This window comes from Narcine bancroftii, chromosome 3, assembly GCF_036971445.1.
Source record: "Narcine bancroftii isolate sNarBan1 chromosome 3, sNarBan1.hap1, whole genome shotgun sequence".
NCBI classification, from domain to species: Eukaryota; Metazoa; Chordata; class Chondrichthyes; order Torpediniformes; family Narcinidae; genus Narcine; species Narcine bancroftii.
Window position 1 is genome coordinate 321,515,200 of NC_091471.1, and position 8,874 is coordinate 321,524,073.

The window sequence follows — 8,874 nt, forward strand, 5'->3', positions numbered from 1 at the left end:
AAATGTAGACTGGAAATTCACATCCAGATGTCAATTTTCAAAAGAACAATACAAATGGTAAAATGAAATTAGAAACATCAAAATAAATGCTTTTTTGAGAAATGTTTAAACATGGTTTCACATCTATGAAACAGCACATGTAAGAAAGGACTTTTCTACAAGAAAGCAAAAGAATAATATAAAGTAGTGCTTTTTTGAGAAATTTTTAACAGTTTCACATCTATGAATTTTCATGCTTAATAGATTTTGTAAAACTTTTAACAAAGTTTAAAAATATAGTTTACAACCAGAAAAGAAAATGTACATAAAGAAATACGCATTTAAATCTGAATTTGAAAAAGTAGAATACCTGCTAAAACGAATGTTTACACATTGAAATAAATGCATTTTAGGAAAAGATAAAACATAGTTTTCTCATCTATGAACTTCCTTGTTAATATGTAAACAGTACATGCAAAACGTTTTTCAGATGTTCTAAAGTGCTTTACTACAAGTAACTGAAAGGTTGACTGGAAATTCACATCCAGATTACAATTTTGAAAAGAACAATATAAATGGTAAAATGAAATTACAAACATCAAAATAAATGCTTTTTTGAGAAATGTTTAAACATGGTTTCACATCTATGAAACAGCACATGTAAGAAAGGACTTTTCTACAAGAAAGCAAAAGAATAATATAAAGTAGTGCTTTTTTGAGAAATTTTTAACAGTTTCACATCTATGAATTTTCATGCTTAATAGATTTTGTAAAACTTTTAACAAAGTTTAAAAATATAGTTTACAACCAGAAAAGAAAATGTACATAAAGAAATACGCATTTAAATCTGAATTTGAAAAAGTAGAATACCTGCTAAAACGAATGTTCACACATTGAAATAAATGCATTTTAGGAAAAGATAAAATAGTTTTCTCATCTATGAACTTCCTTTTTAATATGTAAACAGTACATGCAACACATTATTCACATGTTCTAAAGTACTTTTCTGTTACCAACTAAAATGTAGACTGGAAATTCACATCCAGATGTCAATTTTGAAAAGAACAATATAAATGGTAAAATGAAATTAGATATATAAAAATAAATGCTTTTTTGAGAAATGTTTAAACATGGTTTCACATCGATGAAACAGCACATGTAAGAAAGTACTTTTCTACAAGAAAGCAATAGAATAATATAAATAGTGCTTTTTTGAAAAATGTTTAAACTTAGTTTCACATCTATGAATTCTCATGTTTAATAGATTTTGTAAAACTTTTAACAAAGTTTAAAAATATAGTTTCCAACCAGAAAACAAAATGTACATAAAGAAATACGTGTTTAAATTGGAATTTGAAAAAGTAAAAATAACTGCTAAAATGAATGTTCACACATTGATATAAGTGCATTTTAGGAAAAGATAAAACATAGTTTTCTCATCTTCCTTGTTAATAGAAAAACTGTACATGCAAAACGTTTTTCAGATGTTCTAAAGTACTTTCCTATTACCAACTAAAATGTAGACTGGAAATTCACATCCAGATGTCAATTTTGAAAAGAACAATATAAATGGTAAAATGAAATTAGAAATATAAAAATAAATGCTTTTTTGAGAAATGTTTAAACATGGTTTCACATCTATGAAACAGCTCATGTAAGAAAGTACTTTTCTACAAGAAAGCAAAAGAATAATATAAATAGTGAAATGAATTTACAAACATAAAAATAAATGCATTTTTGAGAAATGTTTAAAGAGTTTCACATGTATGAATTTTCCTGTTTAAATATTAAGACCACGTAAAAAGTTTAAAGAAGTTGGGAAATGGACTTTACACGCAGAAATCAAAATGTAAATAAATTCGCATTTAAATTTCAATCTGAAAACATTGAAATAAATGCTAATATGAAGCGACAAACAATGAAATAAATGTTTTATAACTAAAGATTAAACATAGTTTTCTCAGCTATGAAGTACATTTTATACAGTTTAACAGCACATGTAAAAAGTTTGTCAGAGGTTTTAAAGTACTTTTCTACAAGAAAATAAAATGTAGATCCATAAATTCACTTCTACATTTCAATGTTAAAAACAATAACATGAACGTTAAAATGAAACTACAAACATTAAAATACATGCTTTTTTGAGAAATGTTTAAACTTAGTTTCACATCTATGAATTTTCATGCTTAATAGATTTTGTAAAACTTTTAACAAAGTTTAAAAATATAGTTTACAACCAGAAAAGAAAATGTACATAAAGAAATACGCATTTAAATCTGAATTTGAAAAAGTAGAATAACTGCTAAAACGAATGTTTACACATTGAAATAAATGCATTTTAGGAAAAGATAAAACATAGTTTTCTCATCTATGAACTTCCTTGTTAACAGTAAACAGTAAACAGTACATGCAAAACGTTTTTCAGATGTTCTAAAGTGCTTTACTACAAGTAACTGAAAGGTTGACTGGAAATTCACATCCAGATTACAATTTTGAAAAGAACAATATAAATGGTAAAATTAAATTACAAACATCAAAATAAATGCGTTTTTGAGAAATGTTTAAACATGGTTTCACATCTATGAATTTTCCTGTTTAAATTTTAAGACCATGTAAAAAGTTTAAAGAAGTTGGAAAATGTACTTTACACGCAGAAAGCAAAATGTAGATAAATAAATTCGCATTTAAATTTCAATCTGAAAACATGGAAATAAATGTTAATATGAAGCTGCAAACATTGAAATAAATGTTTTTTAACTAAAGATTAAACATAGTTTTCTCAGCTATGAAGTACATTGTATACAGTTTAACAGCATTTGTAAAAAGTTTGTCAGAGGTTTTAAAAATACGTTTCTACAAGAAAATAAAATAAAATAAAATTCACTTCTACATTTCAATGTTGAAAACAATAACATAAATGTTAAAATGAAACCACAAACATTAAACTACATGCTTTTTTGAGAAATGTTTAAACTGTTTCACATCTATGAATTTTCATGTTTAATAGATTTTGTAAAACTTTTAACAAAGTTTTAAAATATAGTTTACAACCAGAAAAGAAAATGTACATAATGAAATACGCGTTTTAATTGGAATTTGAAAAAGTAGAATAACTGCTAAAACGAATGTTCACACAGTTTTCTCATCTATGAACTTCCTTGATAACAGTATATGAAAAACGTTTTTCTGAGGTTGTAAAGTACTTTTCTATTAGCAACTAAAATGTAGACTGGAAATTCACATCCAGATGTCAATTTTGAAAAGAACAATATAAATGGTAAAATGAAATTACAAACATTAAAATAAATGCTTTTTTTGAGAAATGTTTAAACATGGTGTTATAGATAGAGAATTTAGGTTAAAAAGGGCTTAGGTTAAAATATGATGATTAATCATAAAAGGGGAAGCCAGAATAGACAGTGAGCTTACCATAAAAGTTCAGCTAGACAATGTTATAACAAACAGAGATTTTCATGGTCACAGAGAGAGACATGTAGGAGCCAAAGATTGATTAAAAGAGTGAGAAACAGAATTTAGTGTGTGTAGTATTCGTAGTGTACGTGACAAACATGATAATTACAAATGCAAGTGTACAGGATGATTTTGCAAAAACTAACCAATTGAAACAGTGTTAAAAAGAAGGGGAAGGACAAACAAAAAAAGGTATAAAAAATCACTGTATGTATCGGGGGTTGACTTGGCGAGAAGCCAGTTGAGTCCAACTCTGCAGACTTGTAAATAAAGCTTTTCGTGTCATCAATTTTAAAGAGACTCATGTGTGAGAATTTGTACTTCTGACAATTGGGGACTCGTCCGGGATCTACACTCCAGCCGTGGGAGGAGGCGAGAAAGAGGGACATCGGAGGTGGTGCACCCCGCTGAGTTCAGCGGCTCCTAATCCCTTGCTCGTCGCCTCGGGCGGCTTGAGCGAGTGGTATCCGGACAAGGTGACACGACAAGACGAAAAGGAGAGGGGTGACGGTTCAATCCCCAGGAAGACACCGGTAAGTGACGACTTACGATTGTGGTGTGGGATTGACGGATGAGACCACCCAGGTAACGGTCATGACGGGATAAAAAAAACTATAAAACGATAAATCAGGTATAGAGCCTTTGTTGTGGCGTGAGGACCCTGTCGTGGGACCCTGTCGTGCCACATCTGCACAAGAATTAATAAGAAGGTAATGAGGACGAGTACCATGGGAGGTCAACCGTTGGCCATACGCCCCTTCCAAAGAATCCAGATTGACTTCACAGAGTTACCTCAAGTCCAAAGATGGAAGTATCTGTTGGTGGTGATAGATCACTTTACCCGATGGGTTGAAGCCTTCCCAACAGTAAATGCTACAGCCTCTACAGTAGCTCGCCTCCTCCTAGAGCAGGCGATCCCCAGATATGGTATAATGGATTCTATAGACTCAGACAGGGGTCCACATTTTTGCTCCAAAGTCCAGCAATTGATTTGTGATGCATTGCAGGTCTCTTGGAAATTGCATACCCCTTGGCATCCACAAAGCTCAGGGAGGGTTGAACGTATGAATGGAACCCTAAAGACGCAATTGACATAATTAATGGTGGAGACTAAAATGCCTTGGATAAAGTGTCTGCCCCTGGCCTTATTGAGAATTCGTACTGCCCCACGCAGGGATGTGGGGTTGTCCCCTTATGAGATGATGTTTGGGCTTCCCTTCTGGAGTACAGTTGAGGGGTGTCCCACCTTGGGGGAAGGGGATATTTTTGTTAGGAGCTATTTACAGGCACTGTCACGCTCTCTTACAGATTTACGAAAGTGGGGACTATTGGCACAAACACCGCCTCTAGACTTTTCTTTACACAAGGTGGAACCGGGAGACTGGATTCTCATCAAGACCTGGAAAACTGAAAAACTCCAGCCACAGTGGGAAGGTCCATTCCAAGTTCTCTTGACTACAGAGGCTGCAGTACGAACAAGAGAGAAGGGGTGGACGCACGCATCCAGATGTAAGGGACCTGTAGAGGCGCCTCAGGACCCTGATACGGACTCAGATTGGACGTGTTCTTGGAGACAAACTTCTTACTTTGCGATTTCGCAGAAAGACTTGATTGACAATGTTATTGTTATGTGCTTTGATTTGTCTTGGTTTGCCTATGTCTTTGTCAGGTCTGAAGTGTAAGAAGTGCAGAGACACAGTAGTCCTTTTTCAGGACCGCACTTGGGAAAGAAAGGAGGGTAATTTCATTTCATTTCCCATTCTTAAGAAATGCTGGTCAGAAAATACCACCCAACAATCCATATACCCCTTGTATGGAGAAAGAGGGAAGTAATGTGGGTCATCGGGGGTGTTTTGTTCCTCCTGCTTGTTTTGCCCTATCTTATTCCCTGTCTGCGCAGCCTAGTGATTTCGATGCAGACCATGCAACCAGGGGGCCTGGGAGACCCAGTTAGAATTTTACTTCAGCACGAAATTGATTTATCAGAAGATGGTTCTCTTCCCTGAGTTAAGGTCCCCATGTACAAATAATACACACATTTTAAAGAAAGAAAGGGGTGGATTGTTATAGATAGAGAATTAAGGTTAAAAAGGACTTAAGTTAAAATGTGATGATTAATCATAAAAGGGGAAGCCAAAATAAACAGGGAGCTTACCATGAAAGTCATGTAGGAGCCAAAGATAGATAAAAAGAGTGGGAAACAGAATTTAGTGTGTGTAGAATTCATAGTATACGTGACAAACATGATAATTACAAATGCAAGTGTACTTAGGATGATTTTGAAAAAGAAGACGAAGCCCAAACAAAAAAAGGTATAAAACAATGCACTGCATGTATCGGGGCTTGACTTGGCGTGAAGCCAGTTGAGTCCAACTCCGCAGACTTGTAAATAAAGCTTGTCGTTTCATCAATTTTAAAGAGACTCATGTGTGAGAATTTGTACTTCTGACAATGGTTTCACATCTATGAAACAGCACATATACGAAAGTACTTTTCTACAAGAAAGCAAAAGAATAATATAAATAGTGAAATGAAATTACAAACATAAAAATAAATGCATTTTTGAGAAATGTTTAAACATAGTTTCACATCTATGAATTTTCATGTTTAATAGAATTTGTAAAACTTTTAACAAAGTTTAAAAATATAGTTTACAACCAGAAAAGAAAATGTAAAAAAGAAATACGCATTTAAATCTGAATTTGAAAAAGTAGAATAACTGCTAAAACGAATGTTTACACATTGAAATAAATGCATTTTAGGAAAAGATAAAACATAGTTTTCTCATCTATGAACTTCCTTGTTAACAGTAAACAGTACATGCAAAACGTTTTTCAGATGTTCTAAAGTGCTTTACTACAAGTAACTGAAAGGTTGACTGGAAATTCACATCCAGATTACAATTTTGAAAAGAACAATATAAATGGTAAAATGAAATTACAAACATCAAAATAAATGCGTTTTTGAGAAATGTTTAAACATGGTTTCACCTATGAATTTTCCTGTTTAAATTTTAAGACCATGTAAAAAGTTTAAAGAAGTTGGAAAATGTACTTTACACGCAGAAAGCAAAATGTAGATAAATAAATTCGCATTTAAATTTCAATCTGAAAACATGGAAATAAATGTTAATATGAAGCTACAAACATTGAAATAAATGTTTTTTAACTAAAGATTAAACATAGTTTTCTCAGCTATGAAGTACATTGTATACAGTTTAACAGCATTTGTAAAAAGTTTGTCAGAGGTTTTAAAAATACGTTTCTACAAGAAAATAAAATAAAATAAAATTCACTTCTACATTTCAATGTTGAAAACAATAACATAAATGTTAAAATGAAACCACAAACATTAAACTACATGCTTTTTTGAGAAATGTTTAAACTGTTTTACATCTATGAATTTTCATGTTTAATACATTTTGTAAAACTTTTAACAAAGTTTTAAAATATAGTTTACAACCAGAAAAGAAAATGTACATAATGAAATACGCGTTTTAATTGGAATTTGAAAAAGTAGGGTTTTTCAGATGTTCTAAAGTGCTTTACTACAAGTAACTGAAAGGTTGACTGGAAATTCACATCCAGATTTCAATTTTGAAAAGAACAATATAAATGGTAAAATGAAATTACAAACATCAAAATAAATGCATTTTTGAGAAATGTTTAAACATAGTTTCTCATCTATGAGTTTTCCTGTTTAAATATTGCGTAAAAAGTTTAAAGAAGTTCGATAATGTAAAACATGGAAATATATGCTAATATGAAGCTACAAACATTGAAATGAATGTTTTTTATCTAAAGATTAAACATAGTTTTCTCTTTTCATAGTATACAATTTAACAGCACGTAAAAAGTTTGTCAGAGGTTTTAAAAGTACTTTTCTAAAAGAAAAGAAAATGTAGATCCATAAATTCACTTCTACATTTCAATGTTAAAAACAATAACATAAATGTTAAAATGAAACCACAAACATTAAAATACATGCTTTTTTGAGAAATGTTTAAACACAGTTTCACATCTATGAATTTTCATGCTTAATAGATTTTGTAAAACTTTTAACAAAGTTTAAAAATATAGTTTACAACCAAAAAAGAAAATGTACATAAAGAAATACGCATTTAAATCTGAATTTGAAAAAGTAGAACAACTGCTAAAACGAATGTTCACACATTAAAATAAATGCATTTTAGGAAAAGAAAAAACATAGTTTTCTCATCTATGAACTTCCTTGTTAATATGTAAACAGTACATGCAAAACGTTTTTCAGATGTTGTAAAGTACTTTCCTATTACCAACTAAAATGTAGACTGGAAATTCACATCCAGATGTCAATTTTGAAAAGAACAATATAAATGGTAAAATGAAATTAGAAACATAAAAATAAATGCATTTTTGAGAAATGTTTAAACATAGTTTCACATCTATGAATTTTCCTGTTTAAATTTTAAGACCGTAAAAAGTTTAAAGAAGTTGGAAAATGTACTTTACACGCAGAAAGCAAAATGTAGATAAATAAATTCGCATTTAAATTTCAATCTGAAAACATGGAAATAAATGTTAATATGAAGCTACAAACATTGAAATAAATGTTTTTTAACTAAAGATTAAACATAGTTTTCTCAGCTATGAAGTACATTGTTTACAGTTTAACAGCACATGTAAAAAGTTTGTCAGAGGTTTTAAGTACTTTTCTACAAGAAAATAAAATGTAGATCCATAAATTCACTTCTACATTTCAATATTAAAAACAATAACATGAACGTTAAAATGAAACTACAAACATTAAAATACATGCTTTTTTGAGAAATGTTTAAACTTTGTTTCACATCTATGAATTTTCTTGTTTAACTATTAATGCTTTTTGTAAAACTGAACAAAGTTTAAAAATATAGTTTAAAACCAGAAAAGAAATTGTAGACAGAGAAATTTCAATTTCCAAAAGTATTAATAAATTCTAAAATGAATGTCCACACATGGAAATAAATGCATTTTAGGAAAAGATAAAACATAGTTTTCTCATCTATGAACTTCCTTGTTAATATATAAACAGTATATGAAAAACGTTTTTCTGAGGTTGTAAATTACTTTCCTATTACCAACTAAAATGTAGACTGGAAATTCACATCCAGATGTCAATTTTCAAAAGAACAATACAAATGGTAAAATGAAATTAGAAACATCAAAATAAATGCTTTTTTGAGAAATGTTTAAACATGGTTTCACATCTATGAAACAGCACATGTAAGAAAGGACTTTTCTACAAGAAAGCAAAAGAATAATATAAAGTAGTGCTTTTTTGAGAAATTTTTAACAGTTTCACATCTATGAATTTTCATGCTTAATAGATTTTGTAAAACTTTTAACAAAGTTTAAAAATATAGTTTACAACCAGAAAAGAAAATGTACATAAAGAAATACGCAT

At 30.4% G+C, this 8,874-nt stretch overlaps 1 long non-coding RNA gene across 2 annotated transcripts in view; it reads left to right on the forward strand.

Moving 5' to 3' along the window:
• LOC138759088 (uncharacterized) overlaps positions 1 to 5,868 on the forward strand; it is a 169,420-nt gene extending 163,552 nt beyond the window's left edge. For both annotated transcript variants that reach the window (XR_011354633.1, XR_011354634.1), the window contains exons 3-4: positions 3,748 to 3,983; positions 4,759 to 5,868. This is a non-coding gene — a long non-coding RNA (uncharacterized lncRNA). The remainder of the gene's footprint in view (positions 1 to 3,747; positions 3,984 to 4,758) is intronic.
• The last annotated feature ends 3,006 nt before the right edge of the window (positions 5,869 to 8,874 follow it).